The 23,832-nt window shown below is 41.9% G+C and overlaps 1 protein-coding gene across 4 annotated transcripts in view; it reads right to left on the bottom strand.

Moving 5' to 3' along the window:
* Window positions 1-12,234, bottom strand: part of KLF12 (Kruppel like factor 12) — a 198,440-nt gene extending 186,206 nt beyond the window's left edge. The window contains exons 1-2 of one of the 4 annotated variants that reach the window (XM_017731608.1): window positions 12,050-12,234; window positions 8,338-8,462 (exon numbers count right to left, since the gene is read on the bottom strand). The gene's annotated coding sequence lies outside the window, so the exon portion shown is untranslated. The remainder of the gene's footprint in view (window positions 1-8,337; window positions 8,463-12,049) is intronic. The other 3 variants (XM_017731610.1, XM_008631637.2, XM_017731609.1) reach the window with 3 other exon arrangements.
* Window positions 12,235-23,832: the final 11,598 nt, after the last annotated feature.

The raw sequence follows: 23,832 nt of genomic DNA, 5'->3' as shown, positions 1-23,832 counted from the left end.
TTTTTCCGCATCTAAATAGGCTGACTTGATTGTGTGAGGTGCCAGACTGAGCACACGGTAGTCCCCAATTGCAGCAATGTTTTTTATGCTGTATCACCTAGGAAATTCTTTGTCCACCTCAGCCACAGCTTCCTCAGTTGTAAAACAGAGCAGCAACTCAACTAGAAGACAGTCATGTTCTTGGTGGAGGCCACAATTCATCAAAACAGAGGGACACATCTAAAAGCATGCTGCCACCAGCTCTTTCTTCCCCCTCCGCCCCCACTCTCAGTTCACGTCACCGATTCTTGAGAGGTTCCCCCACTCTGATACTGAACTGAATGCTTTGGAGAACTAAGGTCACCAAATGGGCAAATCTATGACTGACTTTCAGAAATCATTAGTTTTCAGCCAGATTAGTAAACTCCGCTTGCCCAAAGGCCAAATCACTGCTGGAACCAACACACAGAAGGGAGTACAAATGGCAGGAGAAGGGCAGATGGAGACCGCTGCTTCCGGCACAGCAAGGGGCAGGGTTTGCCAAGTGGTCTCATCAAAACCGTAACTGGTGGACAAATCAGAGAACATGCAAACTGCTGTTACTGCAGAACTGAAAAACTTCCCAGAATTTTTTACATTCTTCATTAGTAGCATGAATTTTTAAAATCATGTAAGACAACACTTTAGATTGGTTTATCAAGATAGAGATGTCAAGAATTAATCAGCAAGGGCTGGCAGAATGATGTTCTCTGGCCCTGTAATCACTTAATTTTTCCTATAATTCTGGAATTGTCTCAGGACTCATCTACTGTTGACAGAGATATCTATACATTTTCTCATTAAACTTCACTGGGATCAATCCTTAATGTAACTGTACTCCCAAAACAGTAAATGAAACATAAAAAGAACTCTTCATAAAAAAGGATATGAAGAGTCCACAGGAGTATTTTTATTTCTTAATTTCTCTCTTTACTTTATAGACATACTTCAAAAGGAAACTGAATTAACCCACGAGTGCTATTTACTTATCCCATACAATGTCAACAGGCACTTTAACGAAGACCAGACAATCAGAGACAAGGTAGAATATGTTGTGATGACTTTCAGGACTTTGCTTCCATATGAGTAAACATGTTCAAACCTATATATGCATGGCGTCTCACAGCACGCAGCCCAAAAGGTAAATTTAAATTAGGTGTTTATTTATAGAGGAAAAGAAAATAAAATTAAAATGAAACCTCTAAGATTTACCTGTAGGTCCAGCAAAAGAGAAGCGGTATTCTGGACCCAGCTGCTAAGCTAATTGAGAGCACACACTCCTACATTCATCTAGGAATAGCTTGGCATAGTCTCTACAGACAACATTTTCTTTAAGTAAGCTGACCCCTCCAGGGTAATTCAAAGCTACCAGTATTACTGAGCAACACCTTAACTCCACTCACGTCCAGACCATTAGCTTCCTTTTCTGGACAATCCACCATTTCTGTTATGTAGTAGACTTCCTTGCAGTACAGTACAATGGGTCTTCTCCAGTCCTGTACATTGGTTTTCTACAGGCAGCAGCTAAATTATACCTCATGTGACTATTTCGGGTAAGTTATCCTATGTTAAGTTTCTGCTCAGAACATGTTTTTACCGCTGCGACTTATCAGTCCCTGAAGACAGGGATTTCCAGCAGACATATTTAACTAGAGACAGTAAAAGAAATAAAGGTTTTCAGCTACTTAAAATTATCAAAAACTTTTATGGTAACAATATAAAAAGAAATAGACAGTTCAAGGTAAACCATTATCTACAATTGCTTCCATACATGTCCTATCTTTATGACTGCAAGCTGCAACCTTTTTAAAGTCCTTTCACTGATACTGCTTATCTCAGCCTTCATTTTAAAAGCTTTTTTTTTACCACTTCTTGCAATGAAGTATCCTTCAAACTACAGATCAAACTGCTTCACTTTGACTTTGTCCCAGTGATTTTTCACCACCAGCTAGCTATTCATAATCCCAACTACCGTCTAGTATCAGAACCACAAACAAAAAGATCCCATAAACTATGAGGCTTAAAAGGCAAGGCTAAAGGCACTTCCTCAGTTTGTGGAATTATTTGGCATCTACAAACAGACCTGAAAAGCAGATCCAGTACACAGCAGAGTCCACACATCCCCCACTGCAGCTCCAAGCTCACAGGCACATGGTCCTCAGGCTCTGGCACTCAAAGCCTGTGATGGAGATTTTGTGCATGGGAAGAGAGAGGCACTTCACAGCAGGATCAAAGCCCTCACCCACACTTTTAAGAGCTGACCAGAATTAGCAAACTGCTAATGCACCAAAAAGAGGCTGATCTTAAACCCAAATCCTCTGCACAAGCTACCAGTTCTGTGGTTCCCACGCCCAAAGAACAAATATTATTCACTTGAGAAGAGCTGACAGTGTTCCATTCTCCTAGGCTGAAACAGAGCAGCAGCAACAGGGGGTCAGCACCACTCTACACACCCATCAGAAGCTGCAGAGGACTAAGCTGCTCCTCTTGGGTCAGGAGGGTCAAAACCCACACTCAGCTTCTGTCATCCAGGAGCAAGAGACTCACTCTTCCAGAAGGCACCAAGAAGCATGGTACAGCCACAACCAGTCATGCAGCAAAGGCGGACCCACCTTCCCAATGCTGTTTCATGCACTTGGATACTCACTGAAGAAAGCTGCTAGGTCCCTCACTGAGGTCCAGCCTCATGCATACCTTGGATGACCATCCCTGGTGGATACCAGGTTGCCTTGCCTTGCTCTGTAATTAGACCAGATTCTTCTCTGAAGCTCCAAGAACAGCCACTGGGGCAGTAATTTCATCAGTACATAAGGATATGCTGATTTTCAACAGGATTTAGGCACTCAAACTTTTACACTGAAGGAAGAAGATGAACAGACCAAGCACATCAGCCACCCAACAAAGAACGCAGCTGCACAAGAGCAGAGGAGTGTCCTCCAAACTTTCCACTAACAGAGGGAAACAAAGAGAGGGAGATGGCAAGCAGGAGCAGTTACCTTTAGGCACAGGAGGAACAGCAGCAGTATAATCTCCTCTCTAAAAAGAAAAATGATGGACAAAGGAAGGGAAAAGAGCACTAGACAGATAAACATGAGGACAAGAACAGAATATACCGAGTAAAAAATGATGGGCAAAAGGAAGAAGAACAGGCTAAGAGATGGAGAGAGAAAACACAAAAGAAATGGTATACACTTCAATTGCTCTTTCAGTATGGAAAATTTTGAAGTACATTAAGAAGCTTCAGAATATACCTCTGATGAAAAAAAGTCCTTTTAGTTGCTGTTGTTTTGTTAAGTGTAGTGGGTTCTTTTTTCCTGCTTCTGCTTATACAGAAATTGTTGGATCAGAAAATTGAGTGAGTTAACCACTATCAGGAAGTAAAATGAAGTCGTTGAGACAAGCTGTATCTATTGATTTTACAAGGTTTTAAATACCAAGAGCATCTTGCATATCCATACTCATGAGCAAGAGCCTAGAATGAAAAGGGACATAAAAAGGTGAGTGAGTGAGCCACAAAAAGGAACCATCAGACAAATGTAAGACACTAGTATGAAGATGAACCAGATATGGAAAAAGATAAAAAAGGGGTTCAAAGAAACAAGAAGACAAAAAAATTCAGAAAAATGCAGAATTTCAAGTTACACAGCTGTAATGTTTGTGCTTCCATTACTCCTACAATATACATATCTGGCAACATCCTATTTTTACAAGCATAATAAAATGGTGATAGGAATGGTAGGAGTACTTTCATTATACCAGTATTCCTGGCTGTTCTGGATTTTAGCAAACCAGTAGCAAGACAGAAAGAGGAAATAACATCTACTGTACTCATGCTCCAGCTCTGCAGAGGAATGGGAACCCTCCATCCACATAAGGTTGCTGCTTTACTAGAAGAATTCTCCAAAGTACTTTCAGTTGTTGGCTACTACAGCAACCTCAGTGGAAGGAATAAAACTTCACAGCAAGAGAAGTCTGTACTATCCTAGAGAAGTTCCTGCTTTTTACAACCCCTACCTGACAGTAGCCAATTAAAGCTGAGGATTGCTTTTGAAGCCTTGAGCTAGTTTTATTCTCTCCATCATTAACCTCACCTAGAACTGGAGCAGCACTCTGGGTCCCACACACCTCTGTATTTTCTGCTCTCTGGTTAGTAAACATCTTATTTTCTTCCAGCTTCTTTAGCTGTTTTCCCACCAGGCGCATACACATATAATAATTGTAAGAATTCCCTAAAAATGTTAGTTTGAGCATTCATGAAGAGTTGAACACTATGATCTTACAGATCTTTTCCAACATAAATTATTCTTTTTTTTTTCCTCTCTGTTTGTCTCTCATATCTTTATTCAGTTCTAGCCAAAAAAAGATTCAGAACAGTAACACCACCTTTCCTCAAAACACTTGGCAAGGATTCTTCCTGCAACAACTCTCCCTGATTAGATGCACCAGCTTCACTTCACATCAGAAGTTGGCGGGGAAAAAAGTTGCACAGCCTCAAGAAACTGCCAGGGAAGGAGAGTAACACCAGACTAAATTGTGATTTCCCACCACTCTCCACACAGTGACACAATGTGCCAGAGGGTTCGGGCACACCTGTCCCAGCCAGTGGTCCCACTCTCTCTCTTCAGACCCAGTATTTCCCATTAGGGAACAAAAACACACTCAAATACTCTAAACTTTTGAGTATGTAGCAACCTATGATGGGGTGAGGTTGGGGTATCAGGTTTTCAATGGAGCTCCTGGAATACGGGAATGTGTTCTCACATGGTAATTAGTTTGCCATTTGTACACTTCTTATGGTTTAGTTCAAAAGTCCTTACGTATTAGCTTAAGAGGCATTTTAAAGAGCATCTCAGCCATTCAGACACACCCCACTCCAAGTCAGATTCACATTTAGTTGCCTCAGTCATTCAGTTTGAAAATTCCTAGCTTTTACATTATTTTTTGCCATTGTAGTCTATGTCTGTTTCCTCCTAATGTCAAGCATCTAAACAAAATAATCAGATGGGGATCCAAGGTGTCCTAGACTCTCTCTACAGACAATTTACACTGGAACAGGCAACTCTGGAGGTTGCCACAGCCCACACAAGATCTATAAGGGCTTTTTAGCTCTCCCTTGACCACAGCATTGTGCTGGCTACACATTTACCTGAGCACAGTACCTCCACCAGGTGTTAAATGAAATAAGCCTAGGTCACCTTCCCTTATTGACGTATTTCATATCCATCTACACACACTAAACATATTCATGAATGAGTACATACAAATACATATATATACATGCACTTACACATTCCTCAGCAAAGTGTTCTTGATATTCTTGCACTAGAGCAGTAAGCTGCTTTAGCAAAGAAATTAACTGATACAAACCAGGACAGACTTATTTCTCCCACCCACCTTTACAGAACCTCTAAGCCTTTAGTGGGTGTGGGTGCCTCCCCCAAAAGACTTTTGAACTGGCATAGCTGGAGTCATACACGGCAGAGAAATAATCCCAATTAAGTTAAAATATATATACTAGAAGAAGTAGTTATTACAGATTAAAGAGAGTGACAGATGTGTAGTTTTGCAGATCATTCATGAATTTGGCAGTACCTTCCTAATGATCACTTCTGCTTGCTTTCCTGAGTTGCCACTGGAGCCAAGACCTAGCAAGCACCTGCTTCCAAGCAGGCAGAGCTTCAGTAAAGGAAGAGTCATACACCCTTTTGCCTACTACGTCCCAGACAAGGGGATTTACAAGTAGCATGGCTCTCACACGGTTACTGCTCGTAGACATGTGTTTGGCAATGCGGAATTTAGCAATTAGGAATCAGCCAAAAATACTGGTTTGCTTCTGTTTTTAACATCAAAAACTGGCACTATGCCCTGCCACTACAGCAGGCTTCACCAAGATGAGACAAAAGGGTCCTCTGCATTCCACCTGGTTCTGTCCACTCACGTTGTATTTACCAGACCTCATGCAGAGTGTACTGCGAAGTAGAGTTCTGTATTTCTACTTAAAATATTGGTCATGTTTTTGTGGGGCACTCACACCATCAGGTAGACAGATGGAATCACAGTCTGGTGAAAAGAAACAAACACAGATCAATAACTACAGCCTGATCTGTGTGCTTTAAATATTGTCAAAACATGCAGGAGGAAAAGGCTGGTGGACTTCACAGCACAGAAATCTCAATGCACTCCAATACTACAGGGAGGTGGCATCCACAAGAGTTAACTACAGTGGGAGAAGTGTCTGCAGGCAGATGAGTAAATAAATAAATAAGGATGGGGAGCATTTCACAGTCTTTCAACCATTTATATTTAATGATCGCTATACAACATAGTCTACAGTTCTCCCAATAAAAGAGCCATGCAACACGTGAATGAGAACAGGAATGCATGAACTTCAAGATCAAACCCTAACTCCTCTGGCTTTAAATTGAAAATAACAGTCCTTTCCCTATTGATTTTTTCCCTCCTCTTTCATTTGTGAAAAATTGATTTTTCTCGGCTGTGTTTGCTGAAGTGTCCACACCTGCAGCTCACTGCTTGCTTTAATCTTTGTATTTGTTCATCCATACTTCCAAGTAAGCCATGTCAAATAAGCACCTGAGAACCCCAGTCCCACATTCACCAGTGGTCTTAACAAGTCTCAGAAATCCTATCCCTCATACATTATGACTGAAAGATGAGAAAGCTGCTCCTGCCTTCCTGGAGGATGCTCAGAGGCCATTCCTGTAGCTGGAGACCCCCAGGACAAAGCCTGTGTCACATATTTTTGCAGGACATCTCAGGGCAGTACAGACACCAGAGAAAAATGCAACAGGACATCCTGCTGCTCCCCCAGCAGCTCCACAGAAGACAGCAGAGTAGTAACTCCAGGCTTGCCATGTCTGAACATCCTCAGGAAACTTGGCACAAAAAAAGGGAAGCCTTGGAAGAAGAGAGAATTTTAGGAGATCAAGATGAAAAGACAGAAAGTACTCATACAATAAAGCCCTCACCACAGCTACTGCCTGTTTCTCTCACTCTCTGATACATTTAACAAAGGAGCCCACACCACAGTTTGCCAAGCTACTCAGTTCCTCTGAAGACAGCTGGACTAGCTGGAAAAATGCCAGACAATGCAAGTCCTTCAAATCCTGTGGCTATACAACTTGAAAATTGAAGCACAGATTTAAAAATTAAAAAAAAAAGGAAAAAAAGTTTGACTGAAATTTTCCAATAAGAATGATTTGGGGGTTCATCCAAATAATAATTAAAAAACAGTAACAATTGAGGCTAAATCTCTACTGCTTATGAAACATTAGTATTTTAGCACGAATCCTTCCTACAGAAAAAAAGAGCTCTTAACTCTCAAACCAGGCCAGGCTGTGCAGCAGCATTTGTGATGTGTGCACATGTCCACTCTGAACACATATGGCTTATTTCACTTTTGATCTGAACTAAGACTTGCAGATGTGAGAGGCATTAATCCACTTGGGCAATCAACCTCTTTCGTGCTACAAAAACCTGCACGTAGCACACAAAACCCAGTAATTTGCATGTAATAGGTAACTGAATTTTAAGGTATTTTAAAGGAAATTTAAGGTAATTAGACATGCTGCAAGCCTACGCATTTGAAATCCTCAAACACATTCGTATTTCAATATTCTGAGCATTAACTTTTTGGGAGTTTCACTTAAGTCCAATTATTTTAAACCCTTCATGACTGTTACTGTCTTTCCCTCATCCTTTGGTCCAAGGCACAAGTAACACATGAATTACGGTGTAAGCTAACAGTTATACAATTCTACAGCTCATTTATCAGATGGGCAAGAAAAGTCCAAGTGATTATGACACTTTAAACAAGATACACAAATTATAAAACACATCTAAAGTTCCAATCATCTATTTATTATAAGGCAACACATTCTGCTTGTAGGAGATATGGGCATACTAAGGAATGAAATTAACTGACCCTCCAGGTGCCAAGAGGGGACGTGGTGCAATGGTCCTCTATAAGGTTACATCCTAAATGGACAGCACGCACGTGGTGTGTTGCACTGTGACTCCCAGTAACAACCTCCAGTACACGGTAAGGGGCAAATTGTTTTTATGTAGCTACGTCCTATTTGGTTGATCAATGCAGCAGCAACTCCCAAGGAAAAAAAAAACAAAGCACAAGTTCAGCCACAAATTATTCATTAAAAAAACTGAAGTGTCTCACCCTGCACAGAGATGAATGATTCATCCATGCGCCCTGAGGAATATCCAGGCCAAATAAGCATAACAGATAAAGAGACAATCCCTCCACAAACCAAGTTCGGAGTAAATAAATGAACTGAGACCTCTTACCTTTCTGAGAAGGGGATCTTTAAGGAAATTTGGGTCTGCTGTAAACTTCAGATAATTTAGTGTGCAACAAATCTTTCATCAAAACAGTAACTGAGAACAAGAGTTATATCACAGGACCACAAACTCTGCAACAAAAGGAACAATCTTTTACCAATCTTCAAGCAGTTAAGTTGAGCTTCACTACATGTAAGCTCTAAATGCATAAATATCCTAATTAGTTTAGTGACCCTAAGTTTCAAATACACTCAAGACAGAAGAGCTGAACTGCCCCTGCAGATGTGTCTGTCTCTAGAGACAGCTTCCAACAGAGACCACCTCTGTACCAGCACATTGGCTTCTACAGACTATCAGCTCACCCTAGTTCCCAAGAGAGCCATAGTGCCTGTAAACCAGGTTGCTTCAGCAAGAAGCTAAACCAGAAGCCCCTCTCCAGCTGCACACTAAAATGTATTCCAAACCCCAAGAAGGCAATAAGGGCCTGCAATAACAACTGCTCCCCTCTTTCCCATCTGCTGCTGTACATCACCTGCTCATGTAGACATGGCCTCCAGCACATAGGTAGGAAAAACAAGGCTAAATCTGGGAATTTCAAGGTCCTGCAACTACTTCAAATCCCTTTTAAAAGAAGTCATGCTGCATGACGTCAGACATATGTTTCTTTAATATTACTAGATCAGTATTTGTTGGATATTTTATGGTTCCCTTTATTCTGCTTGGCTCCTGCTGCTTCTTTGAATCACCCTCCCTTTTCTGCCAGTTCTTACTCATCACTCCCAGCTCTGAAATATTTATCACACCCCCCAATAATAATGGCTGAGAAAAGAATCACAACTAACCTATGCTGAATTCTGAAAGCCACAACATGAAATATATCAAGAGCAAATGGTAAGCTGCTCTCAAAAGAATAATTTTGAATTTTAAAAATTGAAGACCCTTCTCCTCTAGATAGTTTCATTTATTGCTAAGACATTTACCATTAAATATAAGGCATTAAATATATATAGTTTATATAAATTAATAATTATATATTTATATAACAAAGATATCAAGTCTGCATGAGATCACCTTCATGCAATGATCCCCAAATATAGTTATATTACCAAAGCAATAATTTCCAGAGCATTAACATTTCAAATTACTAAAGCACACAGTGAAGTGCAGAAGAGTTGAGCAGTTCAGCAGCTTTCTACAGGAAGCCTGCCGCAGAAGGAAGAACGCATTGCTAGCCTTCCAGCTTCTTGTCTGGAACCAAAAACACAGCTTCAGACTTCTTCCAGATGAAAACTGAGCTGCTTTGAAATCAAAACAAATGCCACTGTCTTGACAAATACTAGGTAAAAACTAAATCCAGGAAATGCTTTGGCATTAAGAAGCCAAATCTTTGTCACAGAAATTTTAGATGATTATTCTGTAAGGAGTTTCACAATTGCAGAGATCAATGTACTAAGAGGAAAGCCTCTCTTACAACATACTGGTACTGTTTTTTGGTGTATGAGTAGTTCTAAATAAGAAAAAAATCTCAGTTTCAAAAAGGGCTTCATGCATTGTTAGCACATTTAAAATGTTTGCCTCAGGCAGGAAAAAAGATCAAGCAGTAATAGAACAATCTCAAGTCTGCTGACCATAAAGAAAGCAAAATGTAAAAGGTATGAGTGTATTTAAACAAATGGAATTAATTCAGGTCCTTTGCTCTGCAGCGTCTGAGCATCTTCCAAAAGGACGCAAAGAAACATAATTAATATGTGCCATCTTGGGTTCAGTCTACCAAATCTCTCCTGGGACAAACTACATGTGCACTGCAGTGTTTGGGGGATTTGGAATTTTTTCATTCTTCTTTTTGTCCCTCACATGCATCTGCACATTTTTTTATCCTTAGTCATGAGAACATGGATGATTTGATAATGGCCTCAGGGAAGATGGAAGGAGCAGCAAGATCTAGATGAGTCTAAGCATCATTAAGGAAATAGATGATCTGTGGCAAGAAACTGAGAAAAGTCAAAAGGAGAAAAGACAAGCTACAACTCACTTTTATCCAAGATGTCTTGCTGTATAAAAACTAACACACACTATGTGCATCTTCAATTTTCTAAATGACTAGAAAAAAGGATTATATTGGGGAAGATCAAGTTTTCCAGGCTTTTCTAACTGTTCTAAGGTATAGCCCCCTGAACATGCGCCTTTCATTTCAATCACCTCTCACCATAAAAGCAGTTTCCCTTATTTTTTCCTTAATATTTTAAGTCAATTACAACTTGAGTATCTGGAAATGCAGCTCCAAGCTTCAAAACTGTTTTCCATATACTGCACAAGGAATGCTCTGCCTTCCTCCTGTGCTCTTGCTGTTCCCAAAAGAACCCAAAGTTCCCACTCTTCAAGATCTATAAACGGACAAAAAAGTACCTAAGTCTCTTTCTGTAACCCCACCACACTCAAACAGGAAACAGCCCCAAAGAGGAAGACACAAATGCAATGTATTTGATAACAACCACCAGGCAACACCTGAAAAGGTCACATAGGCCTTATTTCATCTTTCAGGCACTGTAGGTAATTTTAAAGTAACACAATTGTTAACTGGCTAGTGCATCACAGACCCAAACACAAGGAAGTATTTATGGTCACTGAGCAATATGAAGTTTAATGTCCCTGTCTTCAGAACAGAAGATACTCAAAAAGGAAAGTGGGTAATATGATTAATGACAGGGTGTTAAATTGGACAGTCTTAACCCTGGAGAACCCTGGTGTCACACTAGCATTGCCACCCTAACTCTCTTGCAGCCACTTCCATTCAGCATTAGAGTTCACACACTTACACCGTGCCCGGAAAGAAGAATTTGGTTAGGAAAAGAAAGATTACAGCTTTCTGCCCAATTTTGAAGCACAGAAGAGGTAAAAATGTAACCATGTCCACAACTGAATTAATTCTTCTCAACCGTGACTTGCACCATCACCACCAAAACATCTTCAAAGATCTTCCCTTCCCCCTCTCCTCCCCCCTAAGAAAGAAATCCACATTTCACTTAAACATCTGTGCTGGGAAACTCTCTTGAATCACTATGCTTACTTCCCAGAGCTTCCCTTACTGGTATGTCTGTCATCAGATCACCTGCTCTTCGATTTGGCAAATGGATTGCACCTTTCTCATCTACATGCAGGCTCTTAAGATATAGCGCATTTCTGCCCTTGGACTTCAGGGCAAGTAAGAGAAGTCACTTTGACCTTCCAAAAATCAAGTCCTGGTCTACTAGCCTGTTTTTAAGTTCTAGATCTCTGAGGCCCAACCCAAACGTTCTTCAACGTCTTTTGAAGCTGAATACCTAAATGGAAAGCTCTGGACACGTAGGTGGGAGCAGCCAAAACCAGAAGTTTATCAGAGAACTTATAAATTTCACTTAGGAGAAAAAAAACCCCTCTTGTGGGTGTCTGCTACTAAAGACCACTGGCTCATGCTCTCACAGGCAGCTATCACCTGCTCCAGGCCAGCAGCACACAGGGACTGTAAACCCCTTCCTGCCCAGTGGAGGACAATGTCCAGAGATGTGACAGGGTGCAAGACACACACACCATGTGTTGTGCCTGTCCCTCCCTCCCCACCACCATTCCCCACACCCACTTGCACTCCCCCATCTCTCAGACAGATCAGTCCTCAGGCCAGCTGGTTTCTCATCTTCCCCAATCCAAACACCCTCAGGTCTTTGCAATCAGTTACACATACCTTGACTTCTGCCACAGCAACAAGAAAGTAAACCCAGGCTTCTTTCCCCAGATGATGGTGCTCTACCAAAACCCTGGTGCTGGGCACAGAGACAGGCATAGAAGAGAAAGGGTGTCCAATCTCCAATGCATCCCGACTCCCTCACAGGGCTCTTTCAGACTGCTGGAAACCCTCTGGTCTCAACTTTGTCAACTCTGGAGTCTACAGACAAAAATCCAAAACCCAAGAACATTAAAAAATGAAACAAAACCTGCCTTGTCAACCAGGATTTTCACAGGAAGCTGGTCTTCTCAGAGTTTATGTATTCAACTGGAGAGGTCCTAAAGCGATTAGATTTTATGCTTGCTATTCCTTTCAAAGCTAGTCTTTAAGGTTGGAAGCAAATCATCAAAAGTCTAAGACTCTTGTGGCTTTCAGGAAGTTTGGGAGTCAATGCAAAATGGCACTGTGAACTTTAGCTCTTCCATGCAGACATTACAAGACCAATTTGTTGTAATAGATTTAATGGCATCACAGCCCCCTATGTATTTACACTGCTCTGCAATACAGAAGTTTTCCAACCCAGCAGCTTCAGAACTCTACCACAGGGGAGCAAAAGGGAAAAAAAAAAAAACGAAAACAACAAAAAAAACCCACCTCAACATAGTTTTAGGCACTTCCTGAGTCTGGTAAATTTACGAACACAAAAAAGCAGCCAGGAACTGTACACTGAAATCCACAGGCAAAACCCAAGCCAGCTGCAAAATTAATTTCTTAGCACACAAATTACAATGATCCCTGCTCTTCAGAAGACATCTAGGCATGAGTGGTTTGTACTGTGCTCTACAGTAAACAGAGATCTGGGCAAATTCATCAAGTCCAAAGTCCAAAGCTCCCATGGAAAATGTCTCGCTAATAACAGTCTCAATGTGGCAAGGACTCCAGTTCAAGTAATTTTTCTCATCACAAGAGCAGAGGTATCAGAGAGGAAGAGAAAGGGGTTCTTACACATGCTGCTCCCCAGAGATTTACTCCACTGTTAAGTCTAACAAAAAAAAACACGTCAACAACGTATATAAGGAAATGTCACATTCTCTACAAAGACATCACAAGACAGGGGACTGGCATCATCACCTCTGCAACCCATCAAGACATTTTATGACAATACCACTACATTTAACCAAATTATCAGGAATCTAGAGCACTCATAACTGCATGTTATGTGTGAATGCTGGGCAGGAACAAGGTACCAGGTAAAAAGACTCTTATCTAGTTACTCAGTTACAAAACGAAGTGTAGACCAGCCAGATTACATCTCTTTGTTCCTCCCTTCCCAGCTGGAGGGTTCATCATATGCTCAACCCACATGCTGTACCTGCAATTCAAACCCAGCAGTAACCAAACCAAGCTCAAGTTTTCCCTTTCCTGACTCCTGAAGAAGCAGATAACACCAGTGAACTAACTAAGTTTTGTAAAATTTCCCTCTGATGCAGAACACCAAGAAGCACCAATTAAGAACAAAACTATAATGCCCAGCAACTTTCTCTGCACTCCCCCTGCCCCCACCCCTTCCCTTCTGCACTGATTTCATGCACTATGCTTATGCAATCCATCACAACCAAACCTTGTGGCAGGCTGGCAGAGGGTGGCAGGGGCAGGCTGCCCTTGTCCTGACTCCCTGAGAGAGGCAAGCAAAGCCAGGAGAGATGCCCCAGGCACAGCAGAAGCAGCAAAAGGCACTGAGTTTTGGCAACCAGGCACCCTACAAAAAACAAGGCAAGCCCAGCTCAGAGCTACAAAATAGGAGGAATCTCATAGAAGTTGATCCTTACACGGAAAGAAACAAAAGCCAGGACTGAACTTGGTACCACAAAGGCTCAGCATCCTTTTAAGCATTCACAGTAACACACCAGAGGAAAGATACCCAAGACTTGAAAGAGTAAAGAGATTAATAGGCTGCAGAATGAAAAGCTAACAAAGAAAACAAAATTTCTTTTGAAAGTTGATTTATATCATCTCTTATGTGGAATAATATAGCAGGTTAAAAGCAAAATCCATGCCCCCTTCATGGTAGAGAAACAGATTTGCAGTGGAAAAGCTTGGCCAAAAATTCTTAGCGTATCTTTGGCAATTTAAACCATTTTCACATAAACGACATTGAGAAGGCAAAACTGACTGACACTTTGTTTCACAACACATCAGCCAAAAAATCCTGGCTCTTACGCTTCATTTGTTATCACAGCCACAGACTAGGAAGTTCACATCTGATGCTTTATGCATAAATATAATCTACCTACACTGCAAAACACATTGGGACAGATTCAGCCTTGACTGAGGTGTATAACTTCCAGGGATTTCCCTTCCCATAAGACAGAAAAGAACATCCCTTGTACAAAATAAAAACTACTGCAGAACTTGGAGTTTGTTTAACAGTTTCGACCTAAATCCCAAGTAAGGCTGCAAGTGAGATGTATTTGTGTGGCAGTAAAACAATTAAGACACTATTTCTACAGTTGGGCTAATAATACAGCCTACCATTTTCAGAAAGCATTTTTAAATAAAAACAAACCCATCTGATTTCTGCAACAGAACAAAACCACTGATAGGAGAGGACTTTTAATCCAACAAGGTGAGCAGCAGACTGTAAGGAGTCCGTCTTCTCCAGGTCTACTGAAACAAACCAGAACTATGGTGGCTCTCCTCTTTCCCCCTCCTCCCACACATCAGCGTAATTGGTGTTTTGGAATTATTTATCTTCAATCCTTTTCTTAGAACAACCATGAAAGGTGTAGAACGACAAATTTTTATTGTTATTGGGAGACAGAACTCATGTCTCCTTCACACGGTATCTCCTGCTGGTATCTACTTTTTTTTTTTAACCCGAGCTTTCAGCAGCCGTGCCTGCTATTCATAGCGAAAGCCACAGCGGAATCTTTCAAGGCCGCTGGCAGTTGCGGCTACTCCGCTTCTTATAAACACGGTGGCTTCCTGCCAAGGCTCCCTTGCTACATCAGGTTGAATCATGGCATCCCTCACCACCGTGACCCCCGAATGCAGTCATGCCACAACTCTGTCTAGTTCCATTAACTACACACCACAGTGAGATAGCACTTCTGTGCCTACCTCCAAAACAGCCTGCCTCTTCCCTAAGCCAGCCGAGAGGCTGCCAGCACACTCCTTCAGGCTGCCTTCAGTTAATCGCATTTTCCCGTTTCAGAAATAACAGTTTTCACTAATTGCCCGCAATATGAACTTCATGGTGCACCTCTAAATACGCTGTGGTGGCAAATACGTAATCCTCAAGGCAGGCTCCTAGTTGTCATTCACTCTTCTAACCCCACAGATACAAGCACAGGAAATAAAGCTCTTAGATTAAGTGGACAAGAAAGAATAAAAGCAACTTCTTTTTAACTAGGTGAAAAAAAGGTGAATTAAAAGAACAAGCAGATCATCTTATCGCTCTTTGGTGATGCTGTAGTGGATACATTTATTGCACAGCAGGACATTAAACGTGTTTTCCTATACACTGATAAATTATAAATTATATGTGTCCTACTTCTGGTAGTACCACTTTTCTTATCATCTCTTCCAGGATTGAGTCAGCTAATAGCAGCCTTAGCATTTCTGACCTTTACTTCATCAAAAAAAATTTCCATTTTGCTGTTTAAATTAAGGATCCTATCTGCAGCCCCCAATGGCCACTATTCCACCTACCCTCAGCGACCCAGTCAGCCACAGCAGCTTGACACTGAAATACATGCATGTGAGGCTGAGACCAGCTTCTTTTATCTGGCTGAGAAGTTTCCACCCCCTTCAGATCATTCCATCTACCAAAATCCTGACAGGGTTGAAATGGTGATGCTGTCAGTGAGCAAGAAAAAATTTCTGCTGCTCAGGAGCAAAGGAAGGAGAAATAAACCCCACCCTCCCTCCCTCGCTTGTTGTGTGTCTGCACCTCCAGCTGCCTCGGTGGATGAAAACAGATGGGCTTGACAACTTCACTGGCTCTCTCAGAGAGGCCAGTTGGCAGAAGCAGCAGTCTGTTCTGGGTAGAAAAGGATAGTTTATTATTTCCTGTTCCCCAAGTCTGAATATTCACTTTCATTTTGACTACATGGGAAAAAAAAGAAAATATTTCTCTTTTGAACACAAAATCTGAAAAATTCACACATCTACCTACTCCTGGCGAGTAAGAAAACTTCACTAGTGTAATCTGGTTCTGCAGAAATTAATCTTTTGTTCAAGAACTAAGACAACTTAAAAGTTATGACTGGAGAGAAAACCTCTCAAACACAAGCAAGTTTAGAGCAAAACAATGAGCTACAGAAATGCTCCCAGTGTTGCTGATCTAGTTCTTTGCACCACTTCAGAGCAAAACCATTCCTGTCCAGAAAACCTGTGGACAACCCCAAAACAGAAAAGCAAGCCCAAATTTCCCACTTCTGCTATTCTGCTATAACTTTAGGGTACTCTGGAGAGGCTGACTAGAAAAGAGATGTAAAGAGCTACAGGAGTACACCAAAACAGGACAGTTAAGAAAAGCCTGCAAGAGTGAAAGCACTCAAACACCTCTGATGCCACCAGGAGCGGGAGGAGATGGGTGTTCAGCCTGCTAAACAGTACAAGATAATCCAGAAGATGACCTAAGTTATACATACACTTTCTTAAACAAATTTAAATGTATACCAGCAAGTTCATCATAAGGACATCTGTGGTAAGCTGTGCTCCAACAAGACAGTAAATTAGTGGGCAATATTTTACAATCAATGCTTTACATTTCAATGCACAAATTGCCGCGGAGTGCAAGTGCCTGGGATGCATCACAACTTCACAGCCCTGCCTCCAGCCAGAGCCTGAGGAGCAACACTGCCACAGCTGCATCTACCCCAACCACCTAAGCTTGCAGAGCTGTGTTCCAGGAGACTTCAGCACCTCCCTTGTGCACTTCCAAGATGCAGCAGAGCAACCTCGAATTGTGTTTACAGGTGAGGTGGCACGGTCAACATGCTTTTTTTTGGCCCATGACCACTCCACATCTTTTCAGGATCAGATTACCAAAGATGTGAGTCACCCATATAAGATATTAACCTGAACCCAGGTGTGTCATGATGCTCTGGCAGCGGTCATGGTTGTCAATTCTACAGGAGGTTTTGTAAGGCAAAAAGGTTTGAACGGAGTATATGAGAAATCTATGCTAACTATTTCACTAACACCCAGGTCATTTTCCCAATCATCTCTTCACTTCAGATACTTCAGAAACATTGCTAAAGCTGCTAGGTCTTGGAGCCTATTCTCATTCAAAGTCAAAATGACCAAGAAGCCTTTTGAAATGTTAACTCATTATTTATGTCCAGAAATAAATTTAAATGTGAGTGGATTGAATAGAAAAATTGGCTATGAGAAACCATGAAATAGGAAGGAACTGGACGAGAAACTGATTTTAAAGCAGCTGTGACATTCATGCCGGAAAGTCATCATGACAGTAGCAAGGCAGGGTGTCCTGCTGCATGGGCCTTCACTCTGCTCCCTACTCAAAAGGGTCCTTTGCAAGAAGGTGTTCCTAAAGGAGACATTTCTACTTTAACAAAACAACCATTATTTACCCTAATGCTTTAGGGCTAACCTGTGAGAACAGTCTTCTGCACAACTGCTAGCTGACTTCCGTGAACGCTCTCACAGATTGCACCTTTGCTATAAATACTTCTGAGAGTTTTAGATGTCAAAAGAAACTAATCCCAGCTGACAGCCCAACAGCATCAGTAGAATTTTTAACAGCAATTACTTGGCAGGTTATTGCAGGTGAGAGCTCCTCAGATTCAGGATGACCAGAACCCAGAACACAACAGAACTGCTCAGCTGTCTCCAGACATGCAACACAGGACCTAAGCCTAAGGTGAAGCAAGCTTTTTACAACACCTAGAAACCATTACTAAAAGAACACTGGAAAGCTGCCAGGAACTGCCCACTAAGGAATCATTTCAAACCTGTCACGCCCATAGACCTCTGAAAGGGGTCACTGGCACAAATTATTCAATCCCACCACAACACTGCAACTGGGCCAGTGACTCCCTGAGTTACAGGCCAGGGAAAGCAAGCAACACTTCTTCCCAGGACACTGACACTGTGTTAGAGATGCATCAATCTCCTAGCAAAGGAGAGAGGACAGCAGCGAGGTTCCCAAGCCTTTCAAAGCAGGGAAGAGAGAGGCAGAAGCAGCAGCCGGGGTGCAACCCAGCTGCACCGAGTGAGAGTGCAGGAGAGGGGAGGAAGTTCCTCAGGGAGGCAGCAAGGCAGGCAGGCCAGACTGGCCAAGCCCACATACCAAACTCCTCCCGTGCTCTGAGGAACACTGAACATGTACCTCACGCCTTGAAGGCACTGGGGGGAGATGACAATGGATCTCGGGGGGTCTCATTCTCAAGCGCTGGACACAGTGCTCTGTGTGAGGAGGGCCAGCAACAGCAGCCCCGGGAGAAGCTGTTGGCTCACCTCTCCCTACAGCTGTGCACTTCGGTCATCCAAAAGCTCTGGGCCAGAGCGGCCCTGCTGCTGGACACTTCTGCTTACGTGTGAACTGTGCGCACTGATCCAACCACTACATCATGGTCATCTATCTTCTCCTTGCCACCTCAAACAGCCCAGCTGAAAACTGGCGACACGGGGATCCCTGTACTCTACTAGGAAAACTTGGGTTACATTTTCCATCTGAGCTTTAGTGCACGAGTGTGCTAAAGCTCCACCCAGAATACCAAACCCACCCGCGAGTCGGCATTACCTTACTGGGTACTTCAAGGAAGCCTAAACACAAATTATCACTCAATCAAGTACTCTAAAAATAGTTGCCGGGGGGAGGGAGGGTCCAGCCACAGAGAAAAATAAGCTGTTTAGAAGAACAATGCTCTGGCAATCACCTCACATTCACTGCTCTTGGGAGAAGAAATCTCCCCTTTATTGAGCTGCTCTTGGGAATAAAGGAAATTCATTAACTTGCCAGATAAACTTTTCAGAGCGAGGAGAGGAAGACGACAATTCCATGCTTCTTCCCCGCCAAGACTGAATGTACTTACCGGCGAGTGAAGGGAGTGAGGGAATAAACCTGATTTGCAAAGAGACAGATCAGAAGCAGGGAAGAAATTCAGAGGAAAAAAAGAAGAAAAAAGCAAGTAATTTGTTTTGATTTTTTAATAGCTCCACTAAATCATGGAACAGAAGGACAGGAATTCAGAGTAAAAGGAAAGAAAAGAGTGACTAATGAGAAAATTTACACATGCATGTTCACCTCAGTGCCTGACTGATCTGATAACCATCCCTTGCATGTTATGTAGATCCAGTTTTCAAGACACTTTACCCTTTACTCAGGCCTTGTGTACGGGGATACATCAAACACCAAAACTATTGCACTCCCTTCGGGTTTTTTACTCATTATTTTCTGTACTGGCCTCCTCAGTTTTCACCCTCTCAGTCTGCAGGTGACAGAACTACTGGGCACTTGGAAGAGAACAACCTAAAGAAAACATTTGCACAAAATACTTAGAATTTTAATTTCTTGGGGGACAAACAGAGGGACGAAGACACAGGTCAAGAACCACTAGTGGAAGGATCTTTAGTACTTACATCTAAGGCTCATTCTTCAAGTCAAAATTAAGTAAACACTTAAGAGGTTAATACTTTCCTGGCGCCTGCCACTTAACATCTCTTCCAATGTTTACTAGCACGGAGCACAGTGAGGGACACCTGCCACCACCAGCACACCTCCCCACAGTCTGCAGAAGAGTAACCAGAGGACTTGGCTCTGACTGAACAAAGCAGAATACTGCCAAAAACTCAAGGATGATGAAGGCTGATGATGGTGGCAGTTGTAAAGAGGAAGGTAAAGGAGAAATATGTACTACTGGACTTAAGTATTTCCATTTCTCTACAGCATGGCAGAGGTACTTTTGAGTAGAAGAGGGAGGAACTAGGCTGATGGGCAACACTCAAACTACCGTGAATTGCTGCAGTACTATTAACAAACTGCACTCAATTAGTCTCTGGCTTATTTCCATCACGTTTTATCAACTTGTTCAAAGTGAGCATTACAAACTCTTTAGTACCTTGCTACATTTGTTACTGCTGAGCAGACATAATTGCCAAGTAAGAATCTATCTGGCACAGGCTGCTCATGCCCGAGACAGCGGAGGTCATGTTCTGGAAAAAGTCTGACCTTGAACTTTTCCAATTTTCTAACTTCAACTGAAGTTACATACATGTGTAAGACAACTGAATAGAAAGAAAAATGGAGGTAAAAATCAGAGATGCAGCAGAGCCATCCCCTACTCAAGAATCTTGTTTTACTTCTGAAACTATACAAGAAATATTAGGAACTTATTTGCCCCATTTTTACATCATGTATTTGAAAAACAAAGTTACCATCAGTGAAAATATAAGTGATCCCTGAAATACATGCTGGCCCTAGTATGCCCAATGCTGCCTCCTCTCTCCAACCACTCCCTCCCACAAAGATGCACAGAAGTACCAAATCCTGTTCTGGGCTCCTTGAGGAAATTCTTTGTCCGTAGTGTTTTCTCTAAAAACAGTCCACAACCGACTTTCCTTTTTACTTCCAACATAGCAGGATTCAATTTCAGTGCCCCAGCTGCTGCATGAATCAGAGGTGAAGGAGTGAGCTTTGAAGCACAGCCGTGCAAAGGCCATCTCACAGGATGCTGGAAGCTCCGGCACACAAAGCACCAACGCCACAGAACCACAGGGACCAAACCATTACAGCACATCACAGAAAGTGCCTCGGCTGAGGAACCAGTCCTGGGCAAGTCACTTTTGCCTTAAGATCTCTTCACACACAGAGTAATGCAACAACAACAACAACAACAACAACAAAAAAAAAAGACAAGCATTCAACCTCTGGTGGCATTTTCAGCCAGGAATGACATGAAGCAACCTCTTTTTTACACACTTCTTGTTCAGCTATACATGTTACAGCGTAAGAGTTAAGCACCATGTCAGTAGCTAATGTCACTTGATAGCTGACTAAAGCTTTGTTAAGCGTAAGGATTTGCATGCTATTATCAACAACTGTCATAAACTTCCCAGACTTCTGCAAAAACCTCCCAGCTGCCATTAAACTATTAACACAGTCTCTTGTCCTCCCCTCCCCCCTTTTTTTTCATCTAAGTTGCTGACCACACAGCATCACATTTCACCTTTCTTACTCTCACAGCTCACACAGAAGTGCTGCACTGGTAACCCTCTTTTCCTGTGCACAGGGCTGCCAACCCATCAGGACCAGTCCTGCCTGCAAGCACCCTCCCCATCCACAGAGCAGGCTAGAGCACCAAAATAAAAGGCGTGCCAAGAGCACAGCAGCTGCCACAGGCAGAGGTGCACTCCACTTTCAGTGGCAGCAAAACCCTTAACTCTGTGCCTCCCGTCTTCCCTCACCAGACTCTTTCAGTGGCAGCAAAACCCTTAACTCTGTGCCTCTTGTCTTCCCTCACCAGACTCGGGCAGTCTTAAATCTTTTTCTCAACTTTTATTGATGGGTGGGTTAGCAGGTTGCTGGAGCAGGGGAGCGGTTTTGACCACCCATCATGAAGCCCAACTTCAGATTAAATCTGTATCCAGGAGGACTCAAAGTCTCCAAAAGAAGGCACAGTAAAGACAGAGACCAGAAGATACTCAAAACACAGTAAGGGACAAAGTTGTCTCCTTGACAAAAATTTTGAGCAAGTATGACAGATCACAATGCATGTATCCTCTGGTCTGAATTGGTCTGAATGTCAACCAGTTAGGTAAAATAGGAGGAAAATGAATGGCAACAGCAAGGACAAGACATGGGCGGGGTGTGTGTAACCAAACCAACCAACCCCAACCATAAAGGATTGCAAATGGTTTTAAAAGCTAAGGGAAAATAAATTTTGATGCATCTCAGGTAGATTTGATGCAAGGAGCTGCTTTCTGAGTAGAGAGGAAAAACAAGAGGAGGTCAAGAAGAACCAGTGAGAGCAGTGAACCATCACTGTTATGAATGAGTTCCTTTGCTGTGCAAGCACCAGCTGTACTGAAATGACAAACACTCAAAAAAGAGCAAGGCAGTTCTTGTACAACAAAGCAACAATCAAATGGAGATGGGTGAAACACACAGAAAAGACCGCCTTTGCGTATATATATAAAGTGTAGTATCTGTAGAACACATTTTTACATATAGACAAGCACTACATAGTGCATTTTGTAGTCACAAGGATTTGTCCACATTCAAACTTCCAGCATGATGCTGATGTGCTAAGGCCTGGGTTGTTTTTCCATTTGTTTTGACTTGTGTGTGGCCTTTTTTTACGATAAGAATCACCTCATTGCTCTCCTGTGTGTCTGCTTGTGTCCATCTATCACCCAGTGTCTCACTCTAAAGACTCTTTAAAATTTCTTTGTGAAATGCTTATCATAAGGGTATCCTGACCTATGACTTGTCTTGTACAAATAAACCAAATAAATTTCTTGAAAATGAAGCATTTATGACACATTTATAGATAAAATTCTCCAACAGAACAAGAAAAGCACAGCTCAACTCCATGATGATGCACAACTGCTGATTAACATAACTGAATAGCTTTTTTGCTCTCAAAGCAAATTACACAATTTACAGTTACTGAGTCTTTGGACAGACCCAAATGAGGAGATCAGCTTCTCTTCGAAGGGACCACCCATGTACTCTGTGTTGTTCTTCATGGCCTTCTGATCAGGCACTACTGTTAGCAAAACTGAAGTGTGCTTTGAGGACTGATTTAATTACAAAAAATTCCGTACGAAAGGTCTTGGCAAACAGGTTGATTATAGTAATCATACACTTTCTGAAAGACTTTCTGAAGAGGAATAATTCATTTGGATGTACTGTAACTCTGATATAATTCAGTACGAAGACAGAAAAAAATAGTTTTAAAACTTTACTTTTTAATTTCAGTTTTAACAGAGTTGTGATGCACTAAACACAAATAGGGTTATGTGTTTATGTAGCTGGTATCTGAAGAGAAAGATCAAAATTGTTCTTCCTCCCTTCATTCTAGTAGAAACACTGACAGAAATCACATACTATCCAAAGCCAGCCGCTCCAAGATTTCAGCTTCTCGTCACCACTATGCTACAATTCCCAAGAGCTAAAACTTGAATCACATTTTCATTTGTCTGAAACCATTATCCTGGTAAAATCTGTAAACCTTTAATGTGACATGATGTGAAGAACATCTCATACTATTCACAATCTGTACTGATGAAAATGAAGGCAGCACTTCTTGAAAAAAGGGTAGCTACTATCTCCTTTGTATTGATATTATACCAAGTTTTATGCCTGTGAACACAAAGGCAAATGATGCAAAGGTAATAATTTCTTTGGTTGACCCTCAGTACCTCCCAGATATGGAAGGGAGTAACTATCTCCAGTTACTTACTCATGCAAGAACTTTTAAGGAGAGCCATCCACAAAGAATGCTTCTCATTAAGATCCTATGCTTATTTATAAATACATACAAACGCCCCATTTTTCAATGTCTCAATATGAAGACTAATACCAGAATCTGATTTGTCTCAAAAGCAGATGCACTTTTTCAGTACCCAACTACACATACCACGGGTAAATTTTCAGGCTAATTTTGCTACTTCAGTAAACGTGCTGAAACTCTGCACCTCTAATCCACACCCAGACTGTCTCAACCCAAACTAACACAATGCCCAGTTTTAGTAGCTTTACAACACCACTCACCTCCCTCAAGTATTATCATCAATATTTAAAAAAGAGAAAAATGAACACTGATACC

This window comes from Corvus brachyrhynchos, unplaced genomic scaffold, assembly GCF_000691975.1.
Source record: "Corvus brachyrhynchos isolate BGI_N302 unplaced genomic scaffold, ASM69197v1 scaffold71, whole genome shotgun sequence".
NCBI classification, from domain to species: Eukaryota; Metazoa; Chordata; class Aves; order Passeriformes; family Corvidae; genus Corvus; species Corvus brachyrhynchos.
Note: the sequence above shows the minus strand (reverse complement) of the source record. Positions and strands in the feature narration are given on the sequence as shown.